The following is a 19432-nucleotide window of genomic DNA, read 5'->3' on the forward strand; positions in this document are numbered from 1 at the left end:
ACAGTCCCCCTTCCCCACCCAGTGACAGAGACAACAAAAAACTTAATGGACTGTTGCATATAAAAAATAAGTTTTTAGGGCTTCCCTGGTGGCGCAGTGGTTGGGGGTCCGCCTGCCGATGCAGGGGACACGGGTTCGTGCCCCGGTCTGGGAGGATCCCACATGCCGCAGAGCGGCTGGGCCCGTGAGCCATGGCCGCTGAGCCTGCGCGTCCAGAGCCTGTGCTCCGCAGCGGGAGAGGCCACGACAGTGAGAGGCCCGCGTACTGCAAAAAAAAAAAAAAAAGCTCTTAAAAACCATTTTCGTGCACTCTGCTTAGCAATTGTCTACAGATTGTTAGTTTTTACTGCAGTAAATACACTGGTCTATGCTAGACCTTCTTGCTGTATCCAAGTAGCTGCTTGCAATCTGCTGCTTGTAGGAAATCGGGTTATCTTGGTAGCATTGTGTGTTATATAAGAGTCTGTAGGCTTTAAATGAAGACTGCACACTTCTAAGAGGAGCACATGGCTGCTGGTATCAGGCTTTTCCTGTCCTTGTTTTGATATCTCAGAGGCCTGTGTCTAGATGTTGATGGATCCAGAAACCTGAATTTTTCAGAGGTGAAGATTATTGTATTGAGAAAACAAAATATTTTCCCAGTCAGTGAAAGGAGGATTTGATTAGGTAGTACTTTAGAAATAGATCTGGGTTGAGATTCATTTAAATACAATTCCCATAATAGCTATAGAAATAAACAGCTATTCTAAAGAGCTCTTGGCTGTAGGGCAGAGTCCCAAAGTTATCTTTAAAAAATGGCTTTGTGAACAGAGTTGGATTAGACTAGATTCGGAGTTCAATTGATGTTCTTTTCCAGAAATTTTTTACTGTCAACTCACTGTATTATTACTGTTTTTCTACTTGAATCTCATGTAATAAGATACACCATTAGTTCGTTCATCCAACCGTTGAATCATGCATCCATTTATCCACTTATGTATTCATTCCTCATCTTCCCATTCACCCATCAATCCAACCGTTTCTTCTCCCGCCTGTTTCTGCATCCATCCATTTATCTACCCAGTAAAACTTGTGTAACCATGTACCCAGGATAAGGCATTCTTAGTTACTGAGGAGATTCAAAAAAAGCAAGACAGTCTCTCTTCTCAAAGTGCGTCAATGTTAATGCCCTCTTAGAGCATTAAAATTGAGACCCAGATACAGGTAAGGAGAGGAGAGCACCAAGGAGGAAGACAGAGTATGATGCTGCCATGCAGCTGGGAGAGTGTGAAGCATGGTGGGACCCTGAGCTTTGTGTAAGGGGAGCTGAGTGTGTCCAGGGGCGAGTGGTGGCCGTGGCTGGAAAGACGGTTTGGATAAAGGGGCAGAAGGTCTTAAATACCAAACAAAGGAGTGTGGAGAACCTTGGGTGATTTCTGAGCAGGGAAAATAACATGAAGGTTAACTATTCTTTAGGAAGATCAATCCAGGTCAATTTGGGAGATGGATTGGAGGAGAGGGATAAGAGGGAGATAAGAGACAGAGAGACCGGTTAGTGCTTCAAGATAATTAGGTTTACTCTGATTTGGGTCGCTTGCAGCACATGGACTGTGCCACGGTTAAGTTAGGGGACTTTCCCATTATAAGTACTCAGGTACTGGTCATATTTCAGGGATTCAAGAGAGAAGCCTACAGGAGGCAAATTTACTCTTTCTGGCTTATGTTCAATGTTGACTTTCTCCTAAATGTTCAGGAGGGTGTTTTGTACATTGAAAAGAGCTGTTCTTGATCTGGAACATTCAGGTAGCTTTTGTTGTAGTAACATATGAAGGCTTAGGGGAAAGATACAATTATCAAAGTCCAAGCTTGAGAGTGGGGGAAAGAGAGGCCCCTTCTCTTAGTAAAATAACATCAACATTAGAAACCAGCCCTTTGTCCTACACATACTGGTTGTGATATCTTTTGTGTAACTACTGTGAAAACAAATATTTGACTCATTAGTGATGTAGCTTGCTTTGAAACCAATGCTTGGGATATGGAAGGCTAAAACAGAGGTGAAGAATTCTAATTCAGTTCTCAAGGTCACCAATTTCAAAGAAAACAAAGTCAGAATCATGCAAAGTAGGGAACAGTAGATTCTTTCCTACAGGGTAGATAGAGTGTTTGTAAAGTTGTTACTTAAGGGCCAAAATATCTTTGCTCTCTCTGAAGCAAACTCTGTTTCAGCTGCCTGCATACAGTAGTAAACAGGGCACAGATATGAATACATGCCCTTCTTTTTTGGGAGTGGGCTGCTGTAATGCTTTCTTCAGTTTCAAGAGAATGTCTTTCCCTACCAATTTATCATTCCTGCAGAGCCTTGTTAGAAAGCAAACAACCAACCTAAAACTTCATTGCAGAAATATTCTCTGGCTACCCCTGGGTTTCCAGCCTCCCGAGAAAATGTGCCTGTTTCCCCAGTATGTTTAGCTGGGCCCATTGCTGCATGCCGCCAACACCTCCCTGTCTTCTATAATGCAGTAAACCTTTTGGTTCAGAGGATGCTGTCAGATTCTGAGGGCTTCAGCCCTTCAGATCAACTGAAAAGCTCCGGGAGTCGAAACTCTTTTTTTCTACCTTTCTTCTATATCAACTTCTGTATTATTTTATATAAATGTGCATACCCCTGTTGAATAACATATACTTTAATTATAATAAAGACAAACAACTGAAATGACACCCCACCACATGTGTGCACGCACACTGAGTTGCAAAAAGGCCATTAAGAAACACTTTGAGACAAAGGCAAAGGGGCCTCAGTCATCACTGCTAGATCATGTGGACCCCTCTCAGAAGGCAGAGACTTGCAGAAGAAGGCAGAGGGGTTTTCTCTTCTTGGAAACAGGGAAAAATGAATAAAATTCGGCACTTTCTCAGCGTAGCAGCTGTGCCTGTCTCCACAAGAAAACACCATCCAGCAATCCGTGAATTCATGTTAAATAATTGCTCTTCATGTAAGGTGACTATTGTGTTCTGTCCCTCATTATGAATATCTTGCAGTCTGATTTTCAGCACATGGAATTCTGTTCAAAACCAAATGAAACTCCGAAAGCATATGTTACTGTAAAGCCTGAGTCACAGACTGTCGTGATATTTTGCAGAGTATTCAGCAGCCGTCTGAAAAATGAAAGAGCAAAGAGCGACATGTACTAAACGCTTATCACGTGGCAGAGGCTGTATGAACTGATTTGTGGACCAGCGTTCAAGGAGTGAACACCGTAACGTGTTTGTATTATAATACTGTTTGGTTATTGCTGTTTAGTGGAGGTATAATAATCTTAGTGTTTATTTGAAAGGCTGTTCAGTAAGAAAGGACCCACTGTTCAACGTATTCTCATTTTGATTCCAAAATCTGACATTTCACTTGTGCTGATTCAACGGTTAAAACTTTGGACCCGGTGAAAATGTTAGTTAGCAGGATGAGTTCCAGAACATATGCTTAATGCCAGGGTATCAGATGGTGTTGTGTTGCCTTGGTAACCAGTCCAGATGTGGCACCTGTGTGTATGTGGAGTCTACTTAATTACGTCTACAAACTCAGAGCACTGGAGTTAGTTGCCAGTGATCACTGCATCCGTCACTCAGCCCGTTACCAGGGAAACAGTACTGGGCTCCTTATGACATATTTAGAGTGGTAATGAGGTGTGAAATTCAAGTAATCAGTTTTAAGTCTCTCTCTCTCTCTCTCTCTCTCTAATTGTCCATGTTACAAATTTTCTTTCAGTGGTTTTACTTTTGGATAATAATTATATTTTATAATACCCAATGATACCATATCCAATGGAAATAGAGAGTTCTGGAAAGTGTAGGTTGTTATAGTTTTGCATCATAAAATTGACAGGAAGTCCTCCTTGATCATTACTTCTTTGAAAACTTCTGCATATTAAGAAAGGTTAATAGGGTTAAATATATAACCCTATTAGAATGGTGTTATGACAATAAAAGATTAATGGGTTTTTTTTAGATATATATAGAGCAAATTAAATAGTTGCCTGTTAGCTTGATACAATGGATAAAGCTGACAAATGAATCTGCAGGTGTGCATGGTGCTAGAAGGGATGGGAGAGGATGGAAACCACTGCAGCATAGTCTTTTTTTCTTTACTCCTGTTCTGAAGGGAGTAAAAAGTACTATTTTACTATCAGAAGAATAGTAAAAGTTATTGGACCATATTTGGAGGCATTCTGGGGACAGATCTTAATTCAAGTCCCCCTTGTTTAGTAGCTGAGGTCCTTGGGACTGTCATTTAGTCTTCCGGGCAGTTTTCTAATCTGAATGGAGACCATACAACCTCTCTCCAGAGCTGTTGTGATGTGCTCAGTAACTGCTGACGCTTCTTCCTCCTGACCCTTGTGCTTGCTTGACTTTCAAGAGAGTGAATGGACCTAAACTTACAGAGTCTTCCTCCTTTAACCTGATTTGCTGATCTGAAAGTACACAGGTCAGGTTTCTCTGATCCCCAAGACTGGAATCACTCCAGAAATAACTCCTGTGTTCTCACCTGCCCCAATCTCCCAGCTGTTCTTGCTGGAACAAAGTTACCGTCCCAAGTGTCCTTCTTCTAGCTCTGTCCTAGGCACTACTCAGAGCAATGGTGGTCAGTATGGACACATGTTCCCCATCCACCCTGAGACACGTGCTCTTTCCCATGAAACCTGGAAGGTTTCAGCGTCCTCCTGAATGTCACGTCCAGGTAGCCACTACCAATGGATCTGAGTTGGTGTCCAAGTTGAAGCTTTAAGTTGAAGCCAGTTCTCTGTCCTGACCTAACAGCCCTACAGGAAGAAAATTTACAGCACACAGATTTGAACACAAAGATCTTGACTCAAAGATGATCACACAAATATTTTTACCTTCCTTTTTACACTAGCACAGAGAGATTAAATGTTACTCAAGATCTTAAATTGGTTTCAGAACCAGGGCTAAAATTTGGGGCTCTTGACCTCAAAATTAAGGCTCCTTTTAGTTTAGGTTTTCGATTTTTGCTTATGAAAGTGTTGTCTCCCTGGAAACGGGTGGCTGCAGGAAACAGTGAGTTTGAAGTCTTCATGGAATTATCCAACTACAGACTGTATGACAGTGGGGTGAGGGTGTTATGAGGACATGCAAACATCAACTGGGATGTTGGATTACATCGTCTTTAAGATGTCTTCTGGGCCCCTGATTCTGAGATTCTCCTTACAATGTCACTCAAGAATGCAATTTCCTAAACATCACATGTCTCAGGAAGTAAGTTCCATGTCTGGGGCTCATTTGTAATTAGACATTCAAGACCCTAAATGACATTTCGGTCAATTAAGTTTTGTCTGGTTTCATAAAACACATTTAGTGCTTCTAACCATGTCAGTACATTTGCTCATTATAAGGTTATTAGTAGACTTGTGGAAATTACGAAATTTGGAGAATAAGAATCACTACATAAACCTAATGTTTTACAAAGTCAAGGCACTCCTAGATGCATGACCAGATATCGTGTCTATTTTTTTTTAGGTAGGAAAGAAATCTTATTCATCTGAATATCCTTTTTAAAAAGGATCTATAAGAAAGTTGACAATTTAAGATAATTCTACAATACGAAATTTCAACAGTGCACATCTGTCCACTTCTGACAACAATGCATGTTAAGTAGATTTTCAGGTTTTCTTTTTTTTTTATGGGTATCAAAGTGATGTTCTTATTGAACCTTAAAAGCCATAGTAAGCCTCTCTTGTCTCCTACCTTCCCCTTCAGCGCTGTAAATCTAACTTCTGCCTGTCCTATTGTTCAGAAAAAAGCAGACATATTGTGCTGATTGCTATTAAATTAAAGCAGAAAGGGAGAGACACAAATGTGGAAGGCCATCTTACCAGCAGGGATACCACTATCTTTTATTTTGCATTTTGGGAGGGTCAGAAAGTCATGACAGGCATCTGACCTCTGATAACCTCTTTGGTGCTTCTGTGTGCAGTTTTGGGGGGAAGAACTTAATTAAATACAATTGAATTTCCCTGCTAACATTGCCACTGAAAGGACTCCTTTTAGATGGCTTGGTGTTTGCTGGTGAGGAACAAACAAAGATGCTTCTTTTGTTCCTTAAAGAAAAGTTAGCATATGTTAGTTAAGGATTTGTGATTTCTTTTGACTAGACTGGCAGGTTCCTAAAAATTCAATGAGCCTTCTGAAATGGTACCCACAATAAAAGATGAAACATATGACTAACTAAAACCCTAACTTTTCTTATTCCTGATAGTTATTGTTAAGGCTAATATTTTTAAGAGTCTACTATATTTATTTGTACTCAAATAAAGATTATGATCATAGATTTATAATGAGGCTACTAATATTTGGCCACACAATGTATAAGTTGTCCATCTCCTGGATTCTCCGGTCACCAGAGGAAGAGAACTGGAAGCAGATGAATTTTTAGTGCTATATGTTAGGAAACTGTTACAACAGGTGTTGATGAAGAATACACAATTTTTGGTTATGAGCAGTTTATTATTATGCATATTAATTGTTGAATAAGAAGCTTGTCTGTAAGTTATACTTTAATAAAAATCAATAATTACATATATATGTGGGTTAGAAATCCATTTTCCCATTGTTATTCTTGAAATCAGCTAACCATTAGAAAAGGAGGAATCAATTTTATAATTATGACATATGGAAAGAATAGGTTATTTTATTCAAGTTTGAGTCTTAGTGTTTATTTTAGGAGGAATTAGGTTTACATCTTCTTACATTCAAAGAATCTTTTAATCCTGAGATGATTTTTTTTTCCTTGAAGAGAGGATTAGAATAAGGAATTGATGCTTTTGAATTTAAAGTTGACTATTGTGCGTTAAGCCTGCTTCCTCACCTCCACACCCCTTCCTCTATTTCTAAGCTTTCCCAGGTCTCTCTAATTATTTAGGGGGGAAAGTCAACACTTGACCCTGTTACCCTGTCTGGTTTCTGTCTCATCTCTTGTTTTCTATTCACGGTTAAACTCCTAAGAGTAGCGTGTACTGCACTTACGGCTCTTGCGTCTGCTTCACTATCTTTCTGGAATTTAGTTTTTACGTTCAGCCCTGGGCCACAGACTGTGTATCCCAGCTGAAGGCGCCCACATCAGGGCCACCATATAAGGGCTAGAAGGGTGTACCCGACACAAGGGCTCCCGGCCAAGGGGATAAGTGGAGGCTGAAATTCAGGCCCATTTGCTGGTGAAACCAAGTACTGTCTTGGGGCTGTGTCTGTCCAGAGGGGGGCGGTTTTGTTTTGTTTTGTTTTGTACTTTGCCGGAAGGCTCCATAGGGCTAGCTGTGGCTTTGTCAACAGTTTCCTTGGTCCAGTCTCAGCCTTTGCTGCCTGATCTTATTCTTCAAAATCTAGACCTTTTAAAAGATAATAAATTAACATGTGGTCAGGAGGGAAATCATTCATTTTTTTAAGGGTCCGCAGTTCTTTACCAACCAGTGTCAGCCCAAGGCAGTTAAAATCTTAAACTACCATGCGATTGGGATGAATTATGTTTTCTGTTTATTGAGCAAAATGCTAATTGAGGGAAGGAAAATTCAAGGCTGGAATCCTTATGGAAAATGTAATGTCAACCTCTCACCAGATCACTGGCTGCCTCATACCCCACAGCCCAGTCCCACTGAAACACTCATACGAGAGACCCCAGAACACAGTGAACTAACACAGGCTTGGCTACTAGGTAGGTTCATGTTGGAATCTCAGCTCCACCGCTTCCTTAGTGATTTTGCCTTGAGCTGTCACTAAATTCCCTGGGCTTCAGATTTCTCATCTACAAAATCAAGATAAAAATAGTCTCACCTCTCTGTAGTCCTTTGGTGGAGCAATTGTTGTCGAACCCAAGTTTGTGTGCCTGACACACAGTGAGGCCCAACAAACCCAAAGGTCAAGATTTTGCAGTGGAGAAAGGTTTATTGCAGGGCCAAGCAAGAATGGGGTAGCTCACGCTCAAAAGACCTGAACTCTCCGATGGTTTTCAGGGAAGTTTTTATGGGCAAAATCTGTGGGGAGGTCTGCAGGATATATGACCTTCCTCTGATTGCTTGGTGGGGAGGTAACAGGGTGGTGTTCCAGGGATCTCAATCCTCAGCCTTCTGGTTCCACCCAGTCTGAGTTTCACGTGTTAGTTCCCATCCTCCACCTGGGTGGGGGCCTTAGTTCCTGTAGAGGGCTCAGAGATGTGTATCGGATTGTTATGTAAATCCCTTGAGGAGGAACCAGGACCCTGCCCCTCGGCTGCACTACTGTTTCTTGACGGCTTTTCTTTGTTTATGCATTCCCTCACTCCTCTAATTAGTAACTTTTTGAATCTGCCCTTTGGAACTCAGGGAAGGTCTAGGAAGCTGAAATCTTTTTCCTACAGACGAGAAACGGGGGGACACAGAAAGGCTTTTGTATCCAGGAGGGCCCCATAAGGTTCTGCTCAGTTTCATATTCAGGGAGTTATTGTAGGGACACACCTGCTATTTTATTTGGGGTCAGAATGCTCTCCTGGTGTAGACATTTTTCCATGCTGATCCTCTGCTAAGGACATTCTTACTTCCTCTTCTTCAGGTAGATAATTTTTTGCTCCTGCTTCAGTATTCAGCTCAGCTGACATCTCTTCCAAGAAGTGTTTCCTGATAACTTTTAACTTGTTTAAACATTCTTCTCTTTAGCTCTGGGTCAGGAGCTCCCCCGGTACCCTATGCATCCTTTTACCATAGCTCTTATCCTGCCGTGTGGTAACCCTGTTGGGGGAGCACCATGGAGATTACGACTCATTTATTTTTACATCCTCAGTACCTCACATAGCGCATGGCATATCAATAATTATTTGGTAAACTGAATTGTCTGGAAGTCAACAACTGGAGAAGTGGACCAAAAAGCTATGGCAGCTGGGAGCTGTGTATTAAGGAGGAGTGGTGACTAAACCACTTAACTTGTGTCTTTCATTTGTAATGGGTATTCATTCTTTTAGCGCTTAATTTCTGGTCCATCACACTTTCCAGGTTTCTTCTTGGAGAAGAACTGATCTATTTCCAAGGCTTCAGTTACCTCTAGTCCTGATCTTACAACCTTTTAAAACCAGCTACCTGCTACAATGATCACTACATAACTACCTTGCTGTATGGAAATCAGTGTTGCCTGGGAGCTTGTTATATTGATGTAAAAGCAGAATCTCAGGCCCACTATGGACCTTCTGAATCAGGATCTGCATTTTAACTAGTTTCTTAGGTGATTCGAATGCACTATAAAATGTACGAAGCACTGGATTAGTAGTAGGTGCCTTAAGAATAGTGTATTCCCTGAATCTCCTGATATATTTCTTTATGAAGACTTAGGAAATGGTATTGGGACTGTTGCAAAGAGAAAGAAATATTGATGAAGTCTTGGTCAAAATCAGGAAGTAATTTTCTGACCAAGAAAATCTCAAATGAAACACTCCATATTAGGTTAGAACTAGGTAGATGGTCTAAATGTTTCAAATGGTTGTAAACAAGTGAGAAATGAGTTTTTCAGTTTAATGTCTTGATCCTCTGCCTGAAAATAAAATGTTTATCTTTTTAAAGTGAGGCCACATGTCTTGAAAGAAATGCACACACCCTGTCATGTCAGACACATTTTTTTTAAAATTTGGTAGCAGTTAAATGACCTATGTAAGGATTTCAGAAGCTATCTCCTGGTTTCCATTTTCTGTTCCAATCCGGAGGCAAAACAAGTATTTGTTTTTACCATAGTGGATACCCAAGCACATTGCAAATGTTTCCACAAAGCCATCTGCCCGTTAAGGATCCCCCTGGGAACCGTTCTTTTGGTTACCAACCCTCAAGCGCCTATAACCCCTATTTGCAAAGTATTTGTCAGATGGGGAGGGCTCATGAATCTTCAGCTTTTTTTTTTTTTTTTGCGGTACGCAGGCCTCTCACTGCTGTGGCCTCTCCGGTTGCGGAGCACAGGCTCCGGACGCGCAGATGCAGCAGCCATGGCTCACGGGCCCAGCTGCTCCGCAGCATGCGGGATCTTCCTGGACCGGGGCACGAACCCGTGTCCCCTGCATTGGCAGGCGGCCTCTCAACCACTGCGCCACCAGGGAGGCCCTTCAGCTCTTTTTGAGGAGGATGCTCAACACCCCTGTTAGGAAAACTTTGTCCCCTGCTCAGACCTTCGGGTGCATCTGAAGACTCCAGTACAACCATCCTATTACAACCCGAGGAAAGCAAAAAAATAAATAAGTACACCCAACCAGCACCTCTGTAATATTTCTTGTATGACTATTGTAGGATCGAAAATTCTGATAATATGCAACTCTTGTTTTGAATTGTGAATGTATTTTTGGAGCAAAGTTTCTGTTTATGAATGCTGGGACCACATGGAATTTTGTGTCTCCTTTCTGCTCTCTAACCTGTTCCAGGATGGTTTTTCCCTGGGGATCACCTTTATTTTCCCTTCTCTCCTCCTTTTTAAAAGTAGCCCCTAAATGCATTTAATGGCTGACCATTCATGCCATGTGCTAACTCGAATAAAAAAGCTATAGTCAAGCACTGTTTTGGAAACTCAAGTTACAGAATTGCGAGTGACAGAGACCTGGTAACTACATACTGAGATGCAGGGGCTGGCCAAGGACCTGATTGAGGATTCAGTTTTTACGCTTCACACATCTAATAGGTAGTTCAAGAATGTAGAGTCTGTGTGCCTGTGCATGTGTGTGCATGCCCACGTGCACAGACAGAACAAAAACTTGAACTCTCTGCCACAGGCCACCTGTTTTCACACCATTGTGGTTACAAAAGGGTTTTTTTTTTCATTCTTTCTTTTTTTAATTAGCTAAGCTGTCCTATTTTTTCAGTAACTTGCCTCTTCTCTAACATATGGGCTGGAACCGTATTTCTTTTCATTAGACCTGGGCCTTATTTATCATTTACACCATACTTTTGCCTTTCTCTTTCATTTTGAAAGAAAGAGAGGTTCTTCTATTATTTTAGAGCAAAGCACCTCTGGTTTATGTGGCGACTCTTGTGGCTTTCTAAATGCACTTGATTTAGCTTTCAATGTGTAATTACTGCTTTATAGTTAGTTGCTTTATAAGTGTCCAAAATTCCCTGGTTTAATTTTGCTTTCATTTACCAACCTTCATTATACATCCACTCTTCAACATAAACACAAATGATTGTTAATGAATGCCTAATGCCATATTCATTAGAAAATCAGGTTAATGACTGGCAATGAATATCCCAGTTACTTTATTCTTTCAAGCCTTTTTTTTTTTTTTTTTGCTTGTTGATTACAATAGCTTTTTTGTTTACCAAAAAGTTCTACCTGCATTCTAGGCTTGCTTAAAAGTTCAAGATGGAGCTTTTCTAAGGTATCAGATAACCCCATCCCTGATTCTTCTTTCTTCTTGCAGCTGCCTTTACCCTTTGGAAAGAGTCTACTATTAGAATGAAACAGAATGCACAAGATTTCCTCAGACTGTTGGCTATCGTGATGGCTTATTGTTTGGAGAGCAGACATCTCAGGACCGCTGTGTACCTATGTTCAGGTGGTGCACTGAACAACCTCAGGGGGCATTGTTTGCATTGTACACTCTGTGAATGATAGCACTCGGTTGTTCCATCTACAACCTGCAGAGCTCTGAGCAGTGGTGCTGAGAAATCTCCACTGATTTGAGAAACACGTCAGAGCAGTGTGGTTTGGGAGAGCATTCAGTGCTTGGTGCTGACCACCCTGGGCAAGGGTTACCTACGCAGAACAAAAGCAGATGTGTGAAACAATGTGGGGGAGGACTGAGATGCATGTGACGGAACTGGGCCTGACTCTCCATCTGATGATTCTTGCTTTGTGAATGAGATTCCTTTTCCTCCCTGAAGACATGGGGTTGCTTTCTCAATCAAACCTGAGAGTTGGACTTGGAAGACCACGTGGGCTCATACCTGAATATAGGATTATGGAGTGGACCTGGGAGTCCAGACTGGGAAATGTGATCGCTGGCTTGTCACTGCATGTTTGCGCGGTCTTGAGCGTTTTCCTCATCTGTTCAGTGAGAATGTTAGTGATTTAGGATCCTTTTCAGTTCTTATACTCTGTGACTCCTTTTAGGATCATGGGAGAATCCACCCGTATTCTTTAAACACACTGATTGGAGGCTTACCTCGTACCCCGGTACAAAGTTGATGTCAGGGATCAGATAGCTCCAATCCCTGATTCTTCCTTTACTTTGTAAAATTAGATTCTTCCTTTATTGTGTAAAAGACACATTTCCTGACCTCACGGGAAATGTGTGGCTCACATGTGCGCAGCTGTACTTGCCAGTGTGGTATGTTTACAGTACCACTCAATTTCAGTGCTATGAAAGCTTTTTAGGCCCCTCCCCCCAGTGGTTCCCTCCTGTCATTTTACCTTTCTTCTTCCACCTGGAACATCCTTCTACTTCTCTTGTCATATTCCTTCAGTCTTGGTACTTGGATCTCAGAGATGCCATTGTCTCTTCTTCCAGTTTTGTCCAAGTCTCTGTAATCCACACTCCTTGGCCCCCCAGATGCCTGGATCCCATGTATCTCTCCTTTATAACATTTAGTATCATTGCAAATTTGCCTTTATTTGTGTGATTCTCTGTTGACTATCTCCTGCTTTGGACTCTAATCACCTTGAGGAGAGGAAGTGGTGGACTCACCATTGGTTTCTTCAGTATGTAAATATATGCTTATGACCTGGTCATAGCTCTCTTGGGGTCCCTCCTTCTTGACACCAGGCTATCTAGGCCAGTAAAAGGCTGAGGCACTGTATTAGCAAATGTTGACCAACAAAAAGTCAAGGACCTTGAGGACTGTGACTAACCAAACAAACAAAAAGCATCAAATTGAAAAGTAGAAATATGGGGCTTCCCTGGTGGCGCAGTGGTTGAGAGTCCGCCTGCCGATGCAGGGAACACGGGTTCGTGCCCCGGTCCGGGAAGATCCCACATGCCGCAGAGCAGCTTGGCCCATGAGCCATGGCTGCTGAGCCTGCACGTCTGGAGCCTGTGCTCCGCAACAGGAGAGGCCACAACGGTGAGAGGCCCGCGTACCGCAAAAAAAAAAAAAAAAAAAAGTAGAAATATGAAAATAAATCCTGATACGGTCTTTTTAAGGTTTGGTATTTTAAGTAAAATTCCAAGGCTCCCTACCATTGTCATATCCTCAAGGGTGCCTTTCCTGACCTCCCCGAATGAACCTACTGTATCTACTGTATATTTGTTTCAGTCAGGTTTCTGCTGTGATAATTTTGCATAACAATTCCAAAATCAGTAGCTTTTCATCAGCGGCATCCAGTTTTTATTCATGTTTGCAGATCTGTGAGTTGGCTAAGGCTCTGCTAGCCTCAGCTGGGATTGGCTTGAGGCTGTGGGTTAGGTTTGAATCTATTACATTTGTCTCCTCCTATAGCTGTCTCCACCAGTAGCTGCCTGGAGCAATATTTTTTGTTTGTTTTTCTTACTAAAACAGAAATGCAAGAGGCCAAGCCAAACCCTGCGTGTACATTTAAAACCTCTGCTCATGTCAAGCTTGTGAACATGTCATTGGCCAAAGCAAGTCATGGGGACTGGCTCAGCATCAGTGGGACAAGGAAGCATATTTCCTTTACTCAAGTGGGAGGTACTTCAAAGCCACATGGCAGAGGGTGTAAATGTTTAATTCCATTTCATCCTAATACATCACAGTGTTCTTAAAATTCTTTATCTCTCTCATTCATAACATTTGTCACAGTTGAAAATTGACATTTATTTGTATAATTCTGCAGTTACTACCCAAGTCTTCCTCTGGACTCTTGATGGTAGGAATTGTATCTGTCTGGCCTCACCATTGTTCCCCTAGAACCCTGGACAGCATAATGAACAATATCAGGCACTCAGTGACTGAACAGCCATTGTTTGAATTTGTTTTATTGAAGAATAATTGATTTACACTATTAATTTCAGGTATACAGCATAAGGATTCAATATCTTTACAGATATACTCCACTGAAAGTTATTACAAGATAATGGCTGTAATTCCCTGTGCTATATCCCTGTTGCTTATCTATTTCATACATAATAGTTTGTATCCCTTAATCCTATACCCCTAATTTGCCCCTCTCCCCTCCCTCTCTCGGTCGGTAACCACTAGTTTTCTATATCTATGGGTCTGTTTCTGTTTTACATATACTTTCATTTGTATTATTTTTTAGACTCTACATATAAGTAATGTATAGTATTTGTCTTTCTCTGTCTGACTTATTTCACTAAGCATAATATTCTCTAGGTGTATCCACATTGCTGCAGATGGCAGAATTTCATTCTTTTTCATGGCTGAGTAATATTCCATAAAAAAAGAATAGCTTCTGATCTGCCCCCAGATCAACTCAGGAATGGAAATATATCTTTGTGAGAATTATTGGAGTGATTCTAAATGCCTTGTTTCAAATCTTTCAGAAATCCTTCTGCTGTATTTCCATTGTGAGAAGCGCAACCCTGTGGGAGAGAAGGATATCTCATGCAAACGTGAGTAAGTGGAGTGCTCTTGTGCAGGGCTGTGTCCATTGTGTCATCATTTGGGGTTCAGTTGCTTGATACATAAGATTTGTTCCTTCATTTAAAAATGTATAACTGGTGAAAGATTTGTTTTTTAGATTTCAAAATAAGGAGAATGCTAAAAGACATTTCCCATAGAACTTTGGATCCCTGTTTGAGAATCATTCTACCCCTTTCTCCTTTACACACAGATATGTACACTGAGAAAAAACTGTATCACTAATCTGATGAGGAAGTATAGAAAGGCAGTGCTTATATGTGGTACAGCATACAGGAAAGAGGGCAATGATTTCATCTTAGCATAATCAATAAGAAGAAACAACTGAATTCATCAAGAAAAAGGCTGACGTGTTAGTAGAATTCTTCCCCAGCCCACCTTGTACTCACTGGTTGCTAATGATCCGCTCTTGGGGAGAGCAGAAGTGAATGTTTATCCTGCAGTGTGCATATGCATGTCTGTAAACGGCTGTGATGTGCACATGGAGATGGTCGCCATGGCTGGCCTGTCCAGTTGTCATGGAGCTGTGGTAGCTTTCCAGGTTTAGTCCCACCAGAGCTTGTTTACAAAAGCAGGATTGGGAAAAAAAGAACCTTTCGGGCCAACACCGAAATTTACATCCTAAGGGCTCTAATTGCCTTCATTTCCTTCCTATTTACATGAAGAGAATGGCAATGTCCTTTAGAGAGGACCAGAGAGCTCAGTGACACTGATGAAATCAGAAAGTCCCAAGCCCATGGGGAGGGGGCGATTCTAGTGTTATCTTCCATAGTCTCTACTTTCCAGAACTTGTGGGCAAAATTGCTCCAAGTTACTGCTTGCTGAAAAGAATCATATGGTGACTGGAAATAGAATTCAAGATTAGAAATCAAGAGATGTAGAAAATCACACGTTAAGATGAAAGAAAAAGGCCAACTGTGGGAAGATGCAAAACATGACCTGGTTGAAAAATGTGACCTGGTTTTCTATAGCGCTAAAACCCAGAAATATAGCTAAATAAGGCATCTACAAGATGCTGTTTCATTAGTTATTTTTCCATTTGGACTTGGAGTAATTGATTTCTTAAGAATCCTCACAATTAACGGATTCCATGACTCCCAGCATGGACTTTGTTGTGGAGAAAATGGACTCCAGTGAAGTACCCTTATTGCTACCACTCCACCATTCATACACAGGCCCTGAGAGGTCAAGGCTTCATGAGAGGGGACCACAGGTCCACTCACTTGGCAAAGAGTGAAGCAGGTGACAGTGAGAACCGTATGTTGCTAATTAGCTTATGCCACAGCCATACAGTGCCTCTCAGGCTCAGACAGGTGCCACCTGGGTACCACCTGCCCCTCCTTTCCTCAAGGTGTGGACCGGGAAGCAAGTGCAGTCCTCTGTGAACTCAGGGGCTTGGCATCAGCTGGATCCTCTTTCAAATTGTTTTATCCCTTCCCTTTTCTTGTTTCCCCCTTTCTGCTCCTTTTCTTTCTCTTTCTCTGTGTGTTTGTGTGACTTTGGAGGAATTATAGAAGTGGGACTAAAAAATTTTAAGATGTATGTCTTTAAAAGACTTTCCTGAGCTTCCCTGGTGACGCAGTGGTTGAGAGTCCGCCTGCCGATGCAGGGGACATGGGTTCGTGCCCCGGTCTGGGAAGATCCCACATAGCGCAGAGTGGCTGGGCCAGTGAGCCATAGCCGCTGGGCCTGCGCATCCAGAGCTTGTGCTCTGCGACGGGAGAGGCCACGACAGTGAGAGGCCCGCGTACCGCCAAACAAAAAAAAAAAAAAAAAAAAAAAAGACTTTCCTATTAGTTGTCATCGTTTATAGTAGATTGACTACTGTATACTTTATTACATAGTATATATTATACATTGTATATTATGCATGGTACATTGTATATTGTATAGAACGTATTTTATATAACACGTTAGACATCATATATAATATACTACCATATATAATACCTCAAATAACTATATGGTGTGTGTGTTCCAATATTATACATGATATATTGTATTTGCTGACACCAGTGGTGGTCAGTGAGCTGTTCTAAAAGCAACCGTAAAGAAAAAAATCTTTGCCTTCTAGGAGCCTATCATATAGTGAGGAACATAAATAATGGTAAATGAGCAAAATAAAGAAAGTAATTGCCGGTAATGAAAACTGCAGTGCTGTCAAGTGGGTAAATTGGGGTAATAGGTTGAGGGTGATGTGAGGTGGCCGGGGAGGCACCCAGGTAAAGTTCTGGCTGGCAGGAAGTGCCCCTGCTCCGAGCAGAAAGAGCATCCTGAGGTGGGCTGCGCTTAGCACATCTAAGAGCCGACAGAATGAGAGTGGAGCTTGAAGCGGTTGGAGCAGTGAGCAGGGGCCAGGTCACACAGGGCCTCGTGTGATGACTTGTGGCCAGTGAAAGGAGTTTGTCTTCTGTTCGGGTTGCAAGGCAGAAGCCACATGACAGTTTATTTTACGGCAGGGGATGCAACGATCTGATTTACGCTTTAAGAGTTTCACTGGCTGCTTATGCAGGATGAAGTTTTTGGGAAATAAGAGACCTCGAGTCCCAGGAGGAAGTTATTAGAATATTCCAGTGAGGGAAGATGGTGGCTAGGACTAGGTTCATAGCAGTTGGAAATGGAGCTGATAAGACACTGTAATGGATTGGATGTGGGGTATGGAGAAAAGTGTAATCAAGAAGGACCTTTGGGTTTTTGGCCCAAAAACCTGGGGTGGAAGGTGGTGCAGGTGGTGGGGATTTTGGGAATAGATGTTTGGTAGTGGTTGATCGTCAGTAGTTGTGTTCAGAGAACGTTAAGTGTGATATGCTTAGTAGTTAACAGCTCATTGATCAGAACTTAGGCTCATGGTCAGATCTAGCTGCAGGAGAGGCTGGGAAACGTCCATTAACTGAGCACATTGTGACCTCAAACTCAGGGTTCTGTTACAAAGAATGAAAATAGAATGGATATTGGGATAGTTGACCAACAATGTCTGCCACAGAAATCAATAGTAAAAATACTACCCAGAGTATGGCTGCCAAAACATTGCTTCAACATGACTAATGGGTCAAAGAAGAAATAATGTTGAAAAGGAAAACGTTTTCAGAATTAAACGATATAATAATAATAAGAATAAATGTGGGATGCACTTAATGTGGTTCCTGGAGGTGGATTTATGCCTAAATCTCATATTAGAGAAAAATAAAAGTCGAAAATTAAAGAACTAGGCATTCAAATTAAGGGCATATTATTAAAAAAAAATTCAAAGGAAGCGAAAAGAAGGAATTAAAGTAGAACAAGAAATCACCAAAATAGAAAACAAAAATACAATTAGAGAAAATCAACAAAGCTAAAAGCTTTGTTATTGGAAGGAGTGAATAAAATAGACAAGCCTAGCAAGACTGATAAAGGGGAAAAAAAGGAGAAACAGTTTTCATTTTCATTTTTATGAATGAACAGGGAAATGTACCTACAAATGCATTGGAGACTGAGAAGATCAAGAATCAATGCTATAAATGACTTACGTGAACAAGTTGAAAACACTGTTAAATCAATATTCAGAAGTTTTCATTCCCTCAAAGAAAGCATGCCCAGAGGGTACTGTAACTGAGCTTTATTAAAACTCTAAATGTCAGATAATCCTTATATAGAGAAAGAGGAGACGTCACCTCAGTCATTGTTTGAAGTTAGTAAAGCTTTGAAAATAAAATGGGACAGACTATGGATCAACCTCATTTATGAAAAATATTAAATTAACTATGAGCAAACTGAAATTCAGCAGTGTAGACAATAAAATAAATCATAACCAAGTAGCGTTTATTCTAGAGATGCAAAAACAGTTTAACATCAAAAAAATCAATTCATGAAATATACATTAACAGATTAAGGGAGTAAAATCGTATGGCCATCCCAACGACACTTCAGCATTAATTTATGGGAAAAAAGGAACATTTAGAAAACTGGGAATATTAAGGAACTTCCTTAACCTGAAAAATAATCCATAAAAAGCCTACAGGAAGAATAATCAGACTTAATAGCAGGCCTTTGGATGCATTTCTATTAAAGTAAGGGAAACCAGAATGTCTGCTATAATTGTGTCTATTCAGCAATGTCCTGGGGGGACAAAGCAATGAAATATATATTTTAAAAAGTTACAAGAATTGGGAAAAAAAGGACAATATTGATTATATGCCTTGCAGATTATCTCCAAATTATTAAAACATGAATTATTAAAACCAAAACTAAAGTCAGCTTGGAATAAATCTAACAAAATATTTGTAAAACACATATGGAGAAAAGTACAAAATGTTACTGAATGACATAAAGAAGGACCTGAATAAAGGAAGAGACACTATGCTAAGGAATGAGAGATAATCACAGTGTTTTTGGTGAAGTTAAAGAGCAGATCCTACAAGTTGTCTGGAAGATCAAGGACTAAGTGTAAATAAGAGTTATGAAGAAGAAAATATGGGAACTTGTAGTGTCAGCTACCAAGACCTTCATAAAGATATAATAATAAGACAATGAGCTATTGGCTCAAGTTTAGGCCAACGGAGCAGAATAGAATATATAATTCTTATATATTCTTTTATAAATTCTTCTTTTTTAACATTTTTATTGGAGTATAATTGCTTTACATTGTTGTGTTAGTTTCTGCTTTATAACAAAGTGAATCAGCTATACGTATACTTATATCCCCATATCCCCTCCCTTTTGCGTCTCCCTCCCACCCTCCCTATCCCACCCCTCTAGGTGGTCACAAAGCACCGAGCTGATCTCCCTGTGCTATGCGGCTGCTTCCCACTAGCTGTTTTACGTTTGGTAGTGTATATATGTCCATGCCGCTCTCTCACTTTGTTGCAGCTTACCCTTCCCCCTCCCTGTGTCCTTAAATCCATCCTCTACATCTG

At 41.0% G+C, this 19432-nt stretch overlaps 1 protein-coding gene across 5 annotated transcripts in view; it reads left to right on the forward strand.

Annotated features, from left to right (window-relative positions):
- LOC307194945 (uncharacterized protein C12orf42) overlaps positions 1-19432 on the forward strand; it is a 307116-nt gene that overhangs the window by 110564 nt on the left and 177120 nt on the right. For 3 of the 5 annotated variants that reach the window (XR_013830674.1, XM_079938426.1, XM_079938428.1), the window contains one exon: positions 14444-14512. The gene's annotated coding sequence lies outside the window, so the exon portion shown is untranslated. Of the gene's footprint in view, positions 1-3209; positions 3244-14443; positions 14517-19432 lie in introns of those variants that run through there. The other 2 variants (XM_079938429.1, XM_079938427.1) reach the window with 2 other exon arrangements.

The sequence above is a fragment of the Stenella coeruleoalba genome (genome assembly GCF_951394435.1).
Source record: "Stenella coeruleoalba genome assembly, chromosome: 11".
Taxonomy (NCBI): Eukaryota; Metazoa; Chordata; class Mammalia; order Artiodactyla; family Delphinidae; genus Stenella; species Stenella coeruleoalba.